The sequence below is a fragment of the Theropithecus gelada genome, chromosome 7a (assembly GCF_003255815.1).
Source record: "Theropithecus gelada isolate Dixy chromosome 7a, Tgel_1.0, whole genome shotgun sequence".
In the NCBI taxonomy this organism is placed as follows: Eukaryota; Metazoa; Chordata; class Mammalia; order Primates; family Cercopithecidae; genus Theropithecus; species Theropithecus gelada.
The window spans coordinates 3,421,947-3,439,887 of NC_037674.1; the positions used below are offsets into that span (position 1 = coordinate 3,421,947).

Consider the following 17,941-nt stretch of genomic DNA (forward strand, 5'->3'; position numbering starts at 1 on the left):
TGGTGGCGCATGCCTATAATCCCAGCTATTCAGGAGGCTGAGGCAGGAGAATCGCTTGAGCCCAGGAGGCGGAGGTTGTGGTGAGCTGAAATTGTGCCATTGCACTCCAGCCTGGGCAACAAGACTGAAACAACATCTCAGGAAAAAAAAAAAAAAAAAAGGATTCTGCTTTTCTTTTTTTTTCTTTCTTTTTTTTTTTTTTGGTAGAGATGGGCTCTTAGTTTGTTGCCAGGCTGGACTTGAACTCCGAGGCTCAAGTGATCCTCATGCCTCAGTCTCCCAAAGTGCTGGGATTACAGACATGAGTCACCACATCTGTCCTGATTCTGCTTTTTCTTCTATTAGTATATTGATTATACAGTTTTCAAAATCATTTTTAGTGGCTGTGCTGGATATTGCACTATACATTTACAACTAATCCAAGTCCTTTTTCAAATTATACTATCCTACTTCATGGGTTAGTCCAATTAAGAGTGTTTTCTTTCCCTCATGATTTATTTTATATATATATATATATTTATTTATTTATATATTTTAAATACTTGAAGTTCTAGGGTACATGTGCACAATGTGCAGGTTTGTTGCATATGTATACATGAGCCCTGTTGGTGTGCTGCACCCATTAACTCGTCATTTACATTAGGTGTATCTCATAATGCTATCCTTCCCCCACTTCCACTACCCTACAACAGGCCCTGGTGTGTGATGTTCCCCTTCCTGTGTCCAAGTGTTCTCATTGTTCAATTCCCACCTATGAGTGAGAACACGCAGTGTTTGGTTTTCTGTCCTTGGGACAGTTTGCTCAGAATGATGGTTTCCAGCTTCATCCATGTCCCTACAAAGGACATGAACTCATCCTTTTTTATGGCTGCATAGTATTCCATGGTGTATATGTGCCACATTTTCTTAATCCAGTCTATCATTGATGGACATGTGAGTTGGTTCCAAGTCTTTGCTATTGTGAATAGTGCCGCAATAAACATACGTGTGCATGTGTCTTTATAGCAGCATGATTTATAATCCTTTGGGTATATACCCAGTAATGGGATGGCTAGGTCAAATGGTATTTCTAGTTCTAGATCCTTGAGGAATCGCCATACTGTCTTCCACAATGGTTGAACTAATTTACAATCCCATCAACAGTGTAAAAGTGTTCCTATTTCTCCACATCCTCTCCAGCACCTGTTGTTTCCTGACTTTTTAATGATTGCCATTCTAACTGGTGTGAGATGGTACCTCATTGTGGTTTTGATTTGCATTTCTCTGATGGCCAGTGATGATGAGCATTTTTTTCATGTGTCTGTTGGCTGCATAAATATCTTCCTTTGAGAAATGTCTGTTCATATCCTTTGCCCACTTTTTGATGGTATTGTTTGATTTTTTTCTTGTAAATTTGTTTAAATTATTTGTAGATTCTGGATATTAGCCCTTTGTCAGATGGGTAGGTTGTAAAAGTTTTCTCCCATTCTGTAGGTTGCCTGTTCATTCTGATGGTAGTTTCTTTTGCTGTGCAGAAGTTCTTTAGTTTAATTAGATCCTATCTGTCTATTTTCGCTTTTGGTGCCATTGCTTTTGGTGTTTTAGTCATAAAGTCCTTGCCCATGCCTATGTCCTGAATGGTATTGCCTAGGTTTTCTTCCAGGGTTTTTATGGTTTTAGGTCTAACATTTAAGTCTTTACTCCATCTTGAATTAATTTTTGTATAAGGTGTAAGGAAGGGATCCAGTTTCAGCTTTCTATATATGGCTAGCCAGTTTTCCCAGCAGCATTTATTAAATAGGGAATCCTTTCCCCATTCCTTGTTTTTGTCAGGTTTGCGAAAGATCAGATGATTTTAGATGTGTGGTATTACTTCTGAGGGCTCTGTTCTGTTCCATTGGTCTATATCTCTGTTTTGGTACCAGTACCATGCTGTTTTGGTTACTGTAGCCTTGTAGTATAGTTTGAAGTATGGCAGCATGATGCCTCCCGCTTTGTTCTTTTGGCTTAGGATTGTCTTGGCAATGCAGGCTCTTTTTTGGTTCCATATGAACTTTAAAGTAGTTTTTCCCATTCTGTGAAGAAAGTCATTGGTAGCTTGATGGGGATGGCATTGAATCTATAAATTACCTTGGGCAGTATGGCCATTTTCACAATATTGATTCTTCCTATCCATGAGCATGGAATGTTCTTCCATTTGTTTGTGTCCTCTTTTATTTTGCTGAGCAGTGGTTTGTAGTTCTCCTTGAAGAGGTCCTTCACATCCCTTGTAAGTTGAATTCCTAGGTATTTTATTCTCTTTGAAGCAACTGTGAATGGGAGTTTACTCATGATTTGGCTCTCTGTTTGTCTGTTATTGGTGTATAGGAATGCTTGTGAGTTTTGCACATTGATTTTGTATCCTGAGACTTTGCTGAAGTTGCTTATCAGCTTAAGGAGATTTTGGGCTGAGACAATGGGGTTTTCTAAATATACAATCATGTCATCTGCAAACAGGGACAATTTGACTTCCTCTTTTCCTAATTGAATACCCTTTATTTCTTTCTCTTGCCTGATTGCCCAGGCCAGAACTTCCAACACTATATTGAATAGGAGTGGTGAGAGAGGGCATCCCTGTCTTGTGCCAGTTTTCAAAGGGAATGCTTCCAGTTTTTGCCCATTCAGTATGATATTGGCTGTGGGTTTGTCATAAATAGGTCTTATTATTTTGAGATACGTCCCTTCAATACCTAGTTTATTGAGAGTTTTTAGCATGAAGTGCTGTTGAATTTTATCGAAGGCCTTTTCTACATCTATTGAGATAATCATGTGGTTTCTGTCTTTGGTTCTGTTTATATGATGGATTACATTTATTGATTTGTGTATGTTGAACCAGCCTTGCATCCCAGGGATGAAGCCAACTTGCTTGTGGTGGATAAGCTGTTTGATGCGCTGCTGGATTCAGTTTGCCAGTATTTTATTGAGGATTTTTGCATCGATGTTCACCAGGAATATTGGTCTAAAATTCTTTTTGTTGTGTCTCTGCCAGGCTTTGGTATCAGGATGATGCTGGCCTCATAAAATGAGTTAGGGAAGATTCCCTCTTTTTCTATTGATTTGAATAGTTTCAGAAGGAATGGTACCAGCTCCTCTTTGTACCTCTGGTAGAATTCGGCTGTGAATCTGTCCAGTCCTGGACTTTTTTTGCTTGGTAGGCTATTAATTATTGCCTCAGTTTCAGAGCCTGTTATTGGTCTATTCAGGGATTCAACTTCTTCCTGGTTTAGCCTTGGGAGGGTGTATGAGTCCAGGAATTTATTCATTTCTTCTAGATTTTCTAGTGTATTTGCATAGAGGTGTTTATAGTATTCTCTGATGGTAGTTTGTATTTCTGCGGGATTGGTGGTGATATCCCCTTTATCATTTTTTATTGTGTCTATTTGATTCTTCTCTATTTTCTTCTTTATTAGTCTTGCTAGCAGTCTATCAATTTTGTTGATCTTTTCAAAAAAACAGCTCCTGGATTCATTGATTTTTTGAAGGGTTTTTTGTCTCTATCTCCTTCAGTTCTGCTCTGATCTTAGTTATTTCTTGCCTTCTGCTAGCTTTTGAATGTGTTTGCTCTTGCTTCTCTAGTTCTTTTAATTGTGATGTTAGGGTGTCAATTTTAGGTCTTTCCTGATTTCTCTTGTGGACATTTAGTGCTTTAAATGTGTCCCAGAGATTCTGGTATGTTGTGTCTTTGTTCTCATTGGTTTCAAAGAGCATCTTTACTTCTGCCTTCATTTCATTATGTACCTAGTAGTCACTCAGGAGCAGGTTGTTCAGTTTCCATGTACTTGAGCGGTTTTGAGTGAATTTCTTTCTTTCTCTTTTTTTTTTTTTTTTTTTTTTTTTGAGATGGAGTCTCACTCTGTTGCCCAGGCTGGAGTGCAGTGGCACCATCTTGGCTCACTGTAAGCTCCGCCTCCATTCTCCTGCCTCAACCTCCTGAGTAGCTGGGACTATAGGCATCTGCCACCATGCCTGGCTAATTTTTTGTATTTTTAGTAGAGACAGGGTTTCGTTGTGTTAGCCAGGATGATCTCGATCTCCTGACCTCGTGATCCACCCACCTTGGCCTCCCAAAGTGCTGGGATTACAGATGTGAGCCACCATGCCCAGCCTGAGTCAGTTTCTTAATGCTGAGTACTAATTTGATTGCACTGTGGTCTGGAGACAGTTTGTTATAATTTCTGTTCTTTTACATTTGCTGAGGAGTGCTTTACTTCCAACCATGTGGTCAATTTTGTAATAAGTGTGATGTGGTGCTGAGAAGAATGTATATTCTGTTGATTTGGGGTGGAGAGTTCTGTAGATGTCTATTAGGTCTGCTTGGTGCAGAGCTGAGTTCAATTCCTGGATATCCTTGTTAACTTTCTGTCTCATTGATCTGTCTAATGGGGTGTTAAAGTCTCCCATTATTATTGCGTGGGAGTCTAAGTCTCTTTGTAGGTCTCTAAGGACTTGCTTTATGAATCTGGGTGCTACTGTATTGGGTGCATATATATTTAGGATAGTTAGCTCTTCCTGTTGAATTGATCACTTTTAGCATTATGTAATAGCCTTCTTTGTTTCTTTTGATCTTTGTTGGTTTAAAGTCTGTTTTTATCAGAGACTAGGATTGCAACCCCTGCTTTTGTTTGTTTGTTTGTTTTCTGTTTGTTTGGTAGATCTTCCTCCATCCTTTTATTTTGAGCCTATGTGTGTCTCTGCATGTGAGATGGGTCTCCTGAATACAGCAAACTGATGGGTCTTGACTCTTCATCCGATTTGCCAGTCTGTGTCTTTCAATTGGAGCATTTAGCCCATTTACATTTAAGGTTAATATTGTTATGTGTGAATCTGATCCTGTCATTATGATGTTAGCTGGTTATTTTTCTCGTTAGTTGATGTAGTTTCTTTCTACCATCAATGGTCTTTACAATTTGGCATGTTTTTGCAGTGACTGGTACCAGTTGTTCCTTTCCATGTTTAGGGCTTCCTTCAGGAGCTCTTGTAAGGCAGGCCTGGTGGTGACAAAATTTCTCAGCATTTGCTTGTCTGTAAAGGATTTTATTTCTCCTTCACTTATGAAACTTAGTTTGGCTGGATATGAAATTCTGGGTTGAAAATTCTTTTCTTTAAGAATGTTGAATATTGGCCCCCACTCTCTTCTGGCTTGGAGAGTTTCTGCCGAGAGATCTGCTGTTAGTCTGATGGACTTCCATTTGTGGGTAACCCAACCTTTCTCTCTGGCTGCCCTTAACATTTTTTCCTTCATTTCAACTTTGGTGAATCTGAGAATTATGTGTCTTGGAGTTGCTCTTCTTCAGGAGTATCTTTGTGGCATTCTCTGTATTTCCTGAATTTGAATGTTGGCCTGCCTTGCTAGGTTGGGGGAGTTCTCCTGGATAATATCCTGCAGAGTGTTTTCCAACTTGGTTCTGTTCTCCCCATCACTTTCTGGTATACCAATCAGACGTAGATTTGGTCTTTTCACAAAGTCCCATATTTCTTGGAGGTTTTGTTCGTTTCTTTTTACTCTTTTTTCTCTAAACTTCTCTTCTCCCTTCATTTCATTCACTTCATCTTCAATCACTGATACCCTTTCTTCCCCTTGACTGAATCAGCTACTGAAGCTTGTGCATTTGTCACGTAGTTCTCATGCCATGGTTTTCAGCTCCATCAGGTCATTTAAGGTCTTCTCTATGCTGTTTATTCTAGTTAGCCATTCGTCTAATCTTTTTTCAAGGTTTTTAGCTTCTTTGTGATGGGCTTGAACATCCTCCTTTAGCTCAGAGAAGTTTGTTATTACTGATCATCTGAAGCCTATTTCTGTCAACTCGTCAATGTCATTCTCCATCCAGCTTTGTTCCACTGCTGGCGAGGAGCTGCATTCCTTTGGAGGAGAAGAGGCACTCTGATTTTTAGAATTTTCAGTCTTTCTGCTCTGGTTTCTCCCCATCTTTGTGTTTTTATCTACCTTTGGTGTTTGATGATGGTGATGTACAGATGGGGTTTTGGTATGGATGTCCTTTCTGTTTGTTATTTTTCCTTCTAACAGTCAGGGCCCTCAGTTGCAGGTCTGTTGGAGTTTGCTGGAGGTCCACTCCAGACCCTGTTTGCCTGGGTATCACCATTGGAGGCTGCAGAACAGTAAATATTACAGAACGGAAAATGTTGCTGACTGATCCTTCTTCTAGACGCTTCATCTCAGAGGGGCACCTGGCTACATGAGGTGTCAGTCGGCCCCTACTGAGAGGTGTCTCCCAGTTAGGCTACTCGGAGGTCAGGGACCCACTTGAGGAGGCAGTCTGTCCATTCTCAGATCTCAAACTCCGTGCTGGGAGAACCACTACTCTCTTCCAATCTGTCAGACAGGGACATTTAAGTCTGCAGAAGTTTCTGCTGCCTTTTGTTCAGCTATGCCCTGCCCACAGAAGTGGAGTCTACAGAGGCAGGCAGGCCTCCTTGAGCTACGGTGGGCTCCACCCAGTTCAAGCTTCCCAGCCGCTTTGTTTACCTACTCAAGCCTCAGCAATGGCGGATGTGACTCCTCCAGCCTCACTGCCACCTTGCAGTTCGATCTCAGACTGCTGTGCTAGCAGTGAGTGAGGCTTTGTGGGCATGGGACCCTCCGAGCCAGGTGAGGGATATAATCTCCTGGTGTGCCGTCTGCTAAGACCATTGGAAAAGCACAGTATTAGGGTGGGAGTGTCCCGATTTTCCAGGTACCATCTGTCATGGCTTCCTTTGGCTAGGAAAGGGAATTCCCTGACCTCTTGTGCTTCCCAGGTGGCGATGCCCCGTCCTGCTTCAGCTCACATGCTGTGGGCTGCACCCACTGTCCAACAAACCCTAGTGAGATGAACCTGGTACCTCAGTTGGAAATGGAGAAATCACCCATCTTCTGTGTCACTCACGCTGGGAGCTGTAGACTGGAGCTGTTCCTATTCAGCCATCTTGGAACTGGATGACTTATAAGATTGCTGTTATTCATTTCACTTATCTATAACCTATAATCACCAAATATAATCCTGTTACTATTTTCAACAAATTGTTGAAAGATCAATTATGAATCAAAAAATATATATATTTAATTTTTCCTTCATATATTTCTTCTCCAATGCTTTTCATTTCTTTATGTAAATTAGATTTTCTGACCTATGTCATTTTTATCCTTTCTGAAGAATTTCTTTTTATGTTTATTAAAAGGTTGGTGTAGTGGCAAGAAGTTCTCTCAATTTTTGTTGGTCTCAGAAAGTATTTCTCCTTCACTTTTGAAGAATAATTTTGATGAACAGAAAATTCAAAGTTGGTAGATTTTTTTGTTTTTTTTACTTTTAACATTAAGTATTTCACCCTGACTCACATCTTGCTTTCATGGATTCTGAAGCTAATTTCAAAGCAATTTTTATTCTTGCTGCTCCATAGGTAAGATGGTTTTCTTCCTATTGCTCCTATCAAAATTTTCCCTTAGTCTATGATTTTCTGGACTTTAAATATGAAATGCAAAGGTGTCAATTTGTAAAATATTTTTATTCTGCGTAATGTTCTCTGAGCTTCCTGAATATGTGGGTTTCTGTCCATTATTAATTTTAGAAAATGCTCAAGTCATTGTTGTGTCAAATATTTCTTTCCCTTTATCTCCTTATTCTTCTGACGTTCTTACTATGCATCTTTACACTTTTTGAAATGCTTCCAGAGTTCTTGGATATTCTTTACTTTCTCATTCTTTTTTCCCTCTGCATTGCAATTTGGAAATTTGTATTTACATTTCTTCAAGGGAACTAACTTCTCCTACAACACAAGCAGAGCATTGATGAGCACATAAAAAGGCACTTATTGTAAATTCTATACGCTGTAAATTCTACAGACTGCTGTTGACATCACGCCTTTTCTAATGATTCTATCCTAGAGTTTGCTTCTCCTGACTTACATTACTTACCTGTTATTCCTTGTTACCTATTTTCTACCTTAGAGCACTCAGTATGTAACTCATGTCATATTAAGCCTATCATGTGATTACTGCAACATTTCAGCCAATACCAATCTAATTCTTTAGCTAGATCTTCCACTTCAGAAGGTGTTCTTTAAATGTCTAAGCATTGCAATTTGTATTGATGGCAAAACATGATATAAGGAGAAACACAAATGAGACAATCCATTATCAAAAGTTTCATATTTCTTTGAAAAACCATCGATATGATAAAGCCATATCGATGAATTTCTGTGGCTATATCAAAATAAATGTCCTCTGCTGTGCTTGTCTACTTTCTCATCTTTGGATTTCCATACAATCTTTTTCAATAAAGTAGGAGATGGGCAGTGCATTCGACTGTAGTCCCCAGTTTCTTTTAAAAAAAACAACTGGATAAATTATATGCAATCATATAATGTACAGAAAAAAGCATCTTTCTGAAAAACTACAATGAGACTGTCTATTCCAACTAAAACACTATCAAATTAGGAAGTAAATAAAAATGAAAAATACCACCACCCATAAAACATTTGCTGCTGCCTTTGTGAAAGTAAAACACACAAAGGGAAAAGAATACACAAAGAGAACACACAAAAAGCGCTGAAGAAAATGAAATACAAAGAGCTGCCACAACACCCATCACATAACCTCTCCTCAAGACAAAATAAGGTTCTCATCATCGACCCAACCAAGGGCACTCCTGTTACCGTGCAGGTAACCAGCGGGACCTGGACAAGCCCACCACAGCTCAATGCAGGACACCAGGCTGCCAAGAAAAGCCCAAGTTCTAGCACACCAAAGGCTGCACACCTGGCTGACAGACACTGTCCCGGGACCAGCCGGGCTCACTCTCTTGTGGGACAGGAGGAGGACAGCTGTCCAAACAGGACCTCACAGCTCCATGAGAAGAAGTGGGAAGGGGGTGCCGGCTCACACATGCTCATCCTCCATGGACCCACGTAATAGGATCCATGTGGAACACTGACCCATCACAGATGCAGGGCACCCTTCGCCCTCCCTGCCACAAAACCCTGGAAAGACAGGGCAAATGGGTCACTGGGATTAGGCAAGATGCCTGGGCTTCACCCTACTGCAGGCCCCAAGAGCACCTCCACTGCCTGGGCCAGCTCTCCCAAAAAACCCCAGGGCCTCACCAGGACCACGGGGCATGGGCCAGGGCAACCAAGCAGCTCATGGTCAACCAAGGAGGCTGGTCCAGATGCCAGGAGCCAGTGCAGACCTGGCAGTCACAGAGCCTGCCCCTGGGCATGGTGGGCACTGGCCCTGGTGCCCACTCCAAGCAGGTACTAGAAATCAAAGGCTGGGGGCCTCCAGAGCCACATGCTTTCTATGGTGGGTTCCCATCCATGACTCAACCCCAGGGAAAAAATCACCACCCCCTACCAGGCTCCAGGAGGCCCATTGGAAAGGCCCATTTCTCAACAGGGATGATTCCAATTAGGGCCATGGGTGAGGTGCCATCCTTGAATCTCCATGACCCAACCCCAAGGGCAGATTCATGCACCACACTCCAGGGACAAACAGCTCCCCTCTAACTCCCTTCAGGCCTGACTTGAGCACTGAGTCTCAACCGAGTGCTGCCATGGGTGGGGCTGAAGGAACACTTTCCTGCCTGGACCGCCGTCCCTCCTATAGAGTTCAGGAAAGGTATCCTCCTTGGGTCCAGTTCCCAAAAACAGCCCTCCTGGAGAACCCATGCCTCTCTGATGGGAATTCAGGTTGGTTCCCTGAGGAAACCCTCTTATCCCAAAGGCTGACCCTTGGTGACCCCACATGGCCCAGCTCATGACCCATGACACCAGCAGGATCCACTCACCTATGCCAGTCAATGCCAAGGGGCCCGCTGGGTGGAGGAGCTCACTGAAAGACACAAGGGGAAAATGGGGGCTCAGGAAGGAGCCACCAACCAGCCCCACCCCTGAGGAAGAGGAGCCCCGACACCAAGCCCCCTCAGGGAGCCTGGGCTGCCTCACAGAGGAGCGCAGAGACAGGGTTGGACCTTCCTGATGGCCTTCAGGGCCTGCAGGTCTCCAGCCCAAACTACAGCAGTCATTCCAGGAATCCCAGCGTCCTCTTCCAAGATTCTCACCTAGGCTGGGCCTCAGCGTAATCCTATTGAGCATGATTTTTAAGTCATCACCTCTCTTCAGGACAATATAAGGTTCTCATCATTGACCCAACCAAGGGCAACCCCCACACCAAGCATGCCTCCAGCAGAACCTGGATGTGCTCACCACAGCTCAGTGCAGGAGACCAGGGTGCCAGGGAGGGTCCGAGTTTCAGCACACCAGGGGATGAGCACCAGGTTGACAGACACTGGCCTGGGGCCTGTGGGGACTCAACACAAGCCTTCCTCCAGGCTCACCATCTGGAGGGACAGGAGGAGGACATGTGTCTAACCAGGGCCTCACATATCGTGCAGGGAGGGTGGGTAGGGGATACCCATGCGATGGGGATCCATGCAGAACACCGACCCAACATGGACACAGAGCACCATTGGCCCTCCCGACCACCAAACCCTAGAAAGACAGAGCAAGTGGGTCACTGTGCTGGGGCAAGATGTCTGGGCTGCACCCTACTGCAGGCCCTGAGAGCACCTCCACTGCCCGGGCTGGCTCCCCAGAACAACCCCAGGGCCACACCAGGACCATGGGGCATAGGCCAGGGCAACCAACCTGCTCCTGGCCAACCAAGGAGTCTTGGCCAATCAGGAATCACATGATGTCCTCTCCTTTTCTTGGGCTCAAGACCCCACCACCCTGGAGGTGACCCCACGACTCAGAAGCAGCCTGTGTGGCAAATTTCCAGGACAGGTCCCTGAACAGCCGGCCTTCCCACCGCAGGAGGCCACCCTTCCCACCCCTGGACCTAAAGGAAAGGATGACCCCAGTGGGACACGAGTTGCCCCCATGGCCCAAAGAAGGGCCGGCCTGCAGCACCGCCAGGCACCCGGAGAGCTCAGCTTTGACTCAACCTCACTGAAACAGCACCCCCACCAACAGGCTCAAGGAGGTGCCACTAAGATGGTGATTACTCAACAGGGTCGGTCCCATTCAGGGCCATGGGTGGGGTGCACTCCTTGAATCTCCACTGCCTGACTGTGTGGGCCCAATCACCGACCACTCTTCAGGGAGGGAGAACTCTAGTGTGACCCCCAGGGAGCCCCAGAGCTTCTGTGTCCCCCATGATGTGCCTGGGCAGTCCTCAAGGCCTGACTAGCCCACAGAATTTCAGCTGGGAGCAGCTCTATGTTGGGCTGAAGGAACCCTTTCCTGCCTGGACCTTCATCACCCTGCAGGGCTTCAGGAAATGCGTGCTCCTAGGGTCAGATCCCTAGGGAAGCAACGCTACTGGAGAAATGTTCCCTCCCCAGTGGGAAATAGGTTGGCACCCTGAGAAAACCCTAGTGGCCTAAAGGCTGACCCTCAATGGCCCAACGCTGCCTCATTCATGGCCTATGACCCCAACAGGATACACTCGCCTATGCCGCTTAAGGCCATGGGCCCCACCTGGGCAGAAGAGCTCATGAAAGACAGGGGGAGAACACAGGCTCAGGAAGGAGCCACCAACATGCCCCATCCCTGGGGAAACACAGCCCGGATACCAAGCCGACAGAGTGAGCCTGGGCTGCCTCATGGAGGGCCACAGAGACATGGCTGGGTCCCCTTGAGATGCCCTTGAGGGCCTCAAGTTCTTCAGCACAAAATACAGTGACTAGTAGCCCTGCCAGGGATCTTGGTATCCCAGCATTCTCTTCCAAAATTCTCATATAGGCTGGGCCTCAGCGTAATCCTATTGAGCATGATTTTTAAGTCATCACCTCTCTTCAGGAGAATATAAGGTTCTCATCATCGACCCAACCCAGGGCACCAACAACCTCGCATATGATTCCAGCAGAACCCAGATGTGCTCACCACAACTCAGTGCAGGAGACCAGGGCGCCAGGAAGGGCCTGAGCCTCAGTGCATCAGGAGCTAGGCACCGGGCTGATGGCCACAGCCCCAGGAACAGGCCCAACACAGGTCTTTCTCCTGTCTCACCATCAGGGAGAGAGGTGGAGGACATCTGTCCAAAATGACCTCCATGTGGGGAAGGAGGTAGGGCATGCTAACTGATGCTTGCTCGTCCTCCATGAACACGTTTGCACACAGGTGCCCTCTCCAAGCACACACTGGAAATCACAACCTGACTCACATGCTTTCTTTGGTGGGTCACCACTCGTATTCCGTGTATCTCCCACACACAGAGCCAGCCACACTTGAACAACTGGGAGCCACACGGTGCCCTCACCATTGCTTGGGCCCAAAACTCCACCACCATGGAGATGACACAATGGATTCCAAGCAGCCTGAGCAACAAAATCCCAGAACAGGTCCCTCGACAGCAGGCCATCCCTTCTCAAGGGCCACCCTTCCTGACACTTGATGTCAGAGATAGGGTGATCCCCAGCAGGATGCGGGCTGCCCTGTGGACCAACGCGACGAATCCCAGGGCTGACCTGTCGCACAACCAGGTGTGGGCAAGGCAGAGGCCTTGACCCAACCGCAGGAAAACAACATCACCTCCCACCAGGCTCCAGGAGACCTACTGGGATGGTCCATTGCTCAATAAGAATGGTCACATTCCAGGCAATGGGTGGGGCATGATCATTTTATGTCCAAGACCCAACCCTAAGGGTCCATTCCTACACCACACTCCGGGGACTGGGAGCTCCCATGCGACCCCCGTGGCACCCAGAGCCCCTCTGGACCCCCTCGTGTTCAGGCAGTCCTTGAGAACTGACCTGAGCACTGAGTCTCAGCTAGGAGCTGCCTTGCCTGGGGCTGACAGAACCTTTTCCTGCCTGGACCACCGTCACCCCCGCAGGGCTTCAGGTATCCTCCTTGGGTCTAATTCCCAAAAAAGCCACCNGTGACCCCAGCGGGATGTGAGCTGCCCCCTTGGCCCAAAGACCACAATCCCCAGGGCCGCCTGCAGCACCACCAGGCACCAGCCAGAGCTCAGCCTTGACACAACTGCATTGAAACAGTGCCTCCCCCTACCAGGCTCAAGGAGGTACCACTAAGATGGCCCATTACTCAATAGGGTTGGTCCCACTCAGGGCCACGGATGGGGTGCAGTCCTGAATATCTGGGGCCTGTCTACATGGGCCCAATCACCACCACTGTCCAGGGAGGGAGAACTCCAGCTTGACCCCCAGGCTGCCCCAGAGCCCGTATTGCTCCCCTCATGTGGCCTGGGCAGTCCTCGAGGCCTGACCAGACGACCGAGTTTCAGCTGGGAGGTGCTCTGTGTTGGGCTGAAGGAACTCTTTCTGCCTGGACCTCCATCACCTCTGCAGGGCTTTAGGAAACGGGTGCTGCTAGGGTCAGATTCCCAAGGAAGCGATGCTACTGGAGAAAAGTTCCCTCTCCGGTGGCACCCTGAGAAAACCCTAGTGGCCCTAAGGCTGACCCTCAATGGCCCCATGCTGCCTCATTCAGGGACCATGACCCCAATAGGATACACTCACCTATGCCGCTTAAGGCCATGGCCCCACCTGGACAGAAGAGCTCGCTGAAAGACATGGGGGAGAATGGCAGCTCAAGAAGTAGCCCCCAATATGCCCCATCCCCAGGGAACCAGATACCAAGCTCACACAGCTAAACTGGGCTGCCTTACAGAGGGGTGCAGAGATACATTGGGGCCCCCCAAGTTGCCCTTCAGGGCCTCGAGTTCTCCAGTCCAAAATATAGTGGCCCTGCCAGGGATCTCAGGATCCCAGTGTCCTCTTCCAAAATTCTCACCTAGGCTGGGCCTCAGCGTAATCCTATTGAGCATGATTTTTGAGTCATCATCTCTCTTCAGGACAATATAAGGTTCTCATCATCGACCCAACCCAGGTGACCAACCCAGGGGACCAATCCACCTCACACATGATTCCAGCGGGACCCAGATGTGCTCACCACAGCTCAGTGCAGGAGACCAGTGCGCCATGAAGGACCTGAGCTTCAGAGCATCAGGGACTGGGCACTGGGCTAATGGCCACTGGCCCAGGAACAGCAGGTCCAATGCAAGCCTTCCTCCGGTCTCACCATCTGGGAGAGAGGTGGAGGACATGAGTCCAAAATGACCTCCATGTGGTAAGGAGGTAGCGGGGGTCAGTTCACGCTTGCTCATCCTCCATGGACACATGTGATGAGATCCATGTGAAAAACGGACTTGTCACCAACATGGGGCACTCTTGTCCTTCCCTGCCACCAAACCCGGGAAGGACAAGGCAGGCAGGTCACTGGGCTCGGGCCAAATGCCCAGCCTGCGCTATACTGCAGGCCCTGAGAGCACCTCCACCCTCCAAGAGGGCTCCCCTGCATGACCCCAGGGCACGGGCCAGGGCCATTAGCCAGGTCATGGCCAACAAAGAAGGCTGGCCCAGATGCCACGTGCCACTGCAGTCCTGGCAGTCATGCAGTCTGCCCCTGGGTGTGGTGGGCTCACATCAAGACGTCCTCTACAAACATGCACCAGAAATCACAGCTTGGGGCTGCAGGGCCACGTGCTTTCTCTGGTGGGTCACCATCCATGCTCTGCACACCTCCCACCACAGAGCTAGGCTACACTTGGCCAACTCAGAGCAACATAGTGCCCTCTCCTTTGCTTGGGCCCAAGACCCTGTCACCCTGGAGGCGATGCCATGGCTCAGAAGAAGCCTGAGCAACAAAATCCTGGGACAGTTCCCTCGACAATGGGGCTTCCCACTTCAGGAAGCCACCCTCCAGGACATTTGACCTCGGAGATAGGGTGACGCCCAGCAGGATGCAGTTGTCCCTTGGCCCAAAGCCCACAAGTCCCAAGGCTGACCTGCAGTACGACCAGGTACCACCCAGAGCTCCACCTTGACCCAACCCCAGGGAAATAACGCCACCCCACACCAGGCTCCAGGAGATCCACTGGGATGCCCCATTGCTCAACAGGGATGGTCGCATTCAGGGTCATGGGTGGGGCACGATCCTTGAATCTCCGCAACCCAACCCCATTCACACACCACACTCCAGGGACCAAGAGATCCCCTATTACCCCAGTGGCAGCCCATAGCCCCTCTGGCCTCCTTCATGTGGCCTGGGCAGTCCTGAGACCTTACTGGAGTACCAAGTCTCAACTGGGCGCTGTCCTGCGTTGGGCAGAAGGAACCCTTTCCTGCCTGGACCACCATCACCCCTGTAGGGCTTCAAGGAAAGAGTCCTCCTTGGGTTACATTCCCAAAAAAGCCATCCTCCAAGAGAACCTTTCCCTCCCACGTGGAAATTCAGGTCTGCTCCCTGAGAAAACCCTTGTGGCCCAAAGGCTGAACCTCGGGGACCCCACATGGTCTAGCTCCTGACCAATGATCCCAGCAGGATCCACTCACCTATGCCAGTCAATGCCAAGGGGTCCTCCTGGGTGGAAGAGCTCACTGAAAGACACAAGGCGAGAATGGGGGCTCAGGAAGGAGCCACCAACATTCCCCACACCAGGGAACCAGAACACCACCAACCCCACACGGGGACCCTGAGCTGCCTCATGGAGGAGCACAGAGATAGGTTGGGCCACCTCCAGATGCCCTTCAGAGCCTCCAGGTCTCCAGCCCAAAATACAGTGGCCTGAATCTCATAATCCTCTTCCAAAATTCTCACCTAGGCTGGGCCTCAGCGTAATCCTATTGAGCATGATTTTTAAGTCATCACCTCTCTTCGGGACAATTTAAGGTTCTCATCATTGACCCAACACAGAAAACCCCTACCCGCACAAACATCCAGTGGAACCCGGATGTACTCACCACAGCTCAGTGCAGGAGACCGGGTGCCAGGAAGGGCTGGAGTTTCAAGGCACTGGGGCTAAGCGCCTGGCTGATGGACACTAGCCCACGAAAAGTGGGCCCAACGGAAGTCTTCCTCCAGTCTCATCATCTAGGGAAACACATAACCACCCTCCATGCAGAGAAGGGGGCGGCTGGTGCCAGCTCATGCTTCCTTGTCCTCCATGGACACATGTGATGAGATTCATGCAAAATACTGACTCGTCACCAATGCAGGGCACCCTTGGCTCTCCCTGCCACCGAACCCGGGAAGGATAAAGCAGGCAGGTCACTGGGCTTGAGCAAAACACCCAGGCTGTGCCATACTGTAGGACCCGAGGGCACCTCCACTGCCCCAAACAGCTCTCCTGCATTAATTCAGAGCTGCCCTCACCATTTGGCACAAGCACGGGCCACCAGCCAGGTCACAGCTAACCAAGGAGACTAGCCCATATGCCAGGCATCACTGCAGACTCTGCAGTGGCATAGCCTGCTCCTGGGTATGGTGGGCGAGCATATAGGCACCCTCTCCAAGCCTACACTAGAAATCACCTCCTGGGACTTCAGGGCCACTTGCTTTCTCTGGTGGGTCCCCATCCATAGTCCATACACCTCCCAGACACAGCCAGCCACACATGGCCAATCGGGAGCCACATAGTGCCCCCTCCTTTGCTTAGTCCCAAGATCCCACCACCCTGGAGGTGACACCATGGCTCCTAAGCAGCCTGAGGAAAAATTCCCAGTCTAGGTGCCTCAACAGTGGGCCTTCCCACCTCAGGAGGCCACCCTTCATGAAACTCAACCTCAGAGAAAGGGTGACCCCCAGCGGGATGTGGGCTGCCTCTTGGCCCAAAGCCCACGAGTCCCAGGGCTGACCACAGCACCACCAGGTACCAGCCAGAGCTCCACCTTGACCCAACCCCAGGAAAACAACGCCGACCCCCACCAGGCTCCAGGAGACCCACTGGGATGACCCACTGCTCAACAGGGATGGTCATTCAGGGCCATGGGTCAGGTGCGATCCTTGAATCTCCGCAACCCAACTCAATGGGCCCATTCACACACTCCGGGGGCCAAGAGCTCCTCTGTTACCCCATGGTTCCCTGTAGCCCCTCTGACCTCCTTCATGTGGCCTGGGCAGTCCTCGAGGCCTTACCAGAGCACCAATTCTCAAGGGGGCGCTGCCCTGCGTTGGGCCCTGAGTTGGGCAGAAGGAACCCTTTCCCGCCTGGACCACCATCACCCCTGTAGGGCTTCAGGGAAGGCATCCTCCTTGGGTCTGATTCCTAAAAAAGCTGCCCTCCTGGAGAACCCATCTCTCCCAGGTGGGAGTTCAGGTTGGTTGCCTGAGAAAACCCTTGTGGCCCAAAAGCTGAACCTCAGTGACCCCACACTGACTATCTAATAGCCCATGACCCCAGCAGGATGCACTCACCTATGTCGGTCAATGCCAGGGGGCCCACCTGGGTGGAAAAGCTCACTGAAAGACACAAAGGGAGAATGGGGGCTCAGGAAGGAGGCTCCAACGTGTCCCATCCCTGGAGACCCAGAGCCTAGATACCAAGCCAGTACAGGGAGGCTGGGCTGCCTCATGGAGGAGCACAGAGATACAGTTGGCTCCACCAGATGCCCTTCAGGGCCTCCAGGTCCCCAGCCCAAAACACAGGAGCCCTGCAGGAGGCTTCGGGATCCCAGTGTCCTCTTCCAAAATTCTCACCTAGGCTGGGCCTCAGCGTAATCCTATTGAGCATGATTTTTAAGTCATCACCTCTCTTCAGAACATTATAAGGTTCTCATCATTGACCCAACCTAGGACAATCCCTCCCCACACTTGCATTCAGCAGGACCAGGATATGCTCACCACAGCTCAGTGCAGGAGACCAGGGCGCCAGGAAAGGCCTGAACTTCAGTGCACCTGGGGCTGGGAACTGGCTGACAGACACTGGCCCAGGGCCATTGGGCCCAACGCAAGTCTTCCTCCATGCTCACCATCTGGGGGTACAGGAGGAGGACATATGTCAAAATAGGGCCTCACATCTCCATATGTAGAAGGCATAAGAGATACACACGTAAAGGATTCCATGTGGAACACTGACCCATCACGGATGCAGGGCACCCATGGCCCTCCCCTTCACCATACCCTGAAA

At 48.8% G+C, this 17,941-nt stretch overlaps 5 non-coding genes across 5 annotated transcripts; all 5 read right to left on the reverse strand.

Annotated features, from left to right (window-relative positions):
* Positions 1-10,077: 10,077 nt before the first annotated feature.
* LOC112628095 lies at positions 10,078-10,159 on the reverse strand. Its single transcript, XR_003120275.1, has one exon. It is a non-coding gene; the product is annotated as a small nucleolar RNA SNORD115 (small nucleolar RNA).
* A 1,598-nt stretch (positions 10,160-11,757) lies between these two features.
* Positions 11,758-11,839, reverse strand: LOC112628121. The gene has a single exon (XR_003120302.1). It is a non-coding gene; the product is annotated as a small nucleolar RNA SNORD115 (small nucleolar RNA).
* A 1,935-nt stretch (positions 11,840-13,774) lies between these two features.
* Positions 13,775-13,856, reverse strand: LOC112628124. Its single transcript, XR_003120305.1, has one exon. It is a non-coding gene; the product is annotated as a small nucleolar RNA SNORD115 (small nucleolar RNA).
* Positions 13,857-15,640: 1,784 nt separating this feature from the next.
* On the reverse strand, positions 15,641-15,722 carry LOC112628118. The gene has a single exon (XR_003120299.1). It is a non-coding gene; the product is annotated as a small nucleolar RNA SNORD115 (small nucleolar RNA).
* Positions 15,723-17,518: 1,796 nt separating this feature from the next.
* On the reverse strand, positions 17,519-17,600 carry LOC112628107. The gene has a single exon (XR_003120288.1). It is a non-coding gene; the product is annotated as a small nucleolar RNA SNORD115 (small nucleolar RNA).
* Between the last annotated feature and the right edge of the window lie 341 nt (positions 17,601-17,941).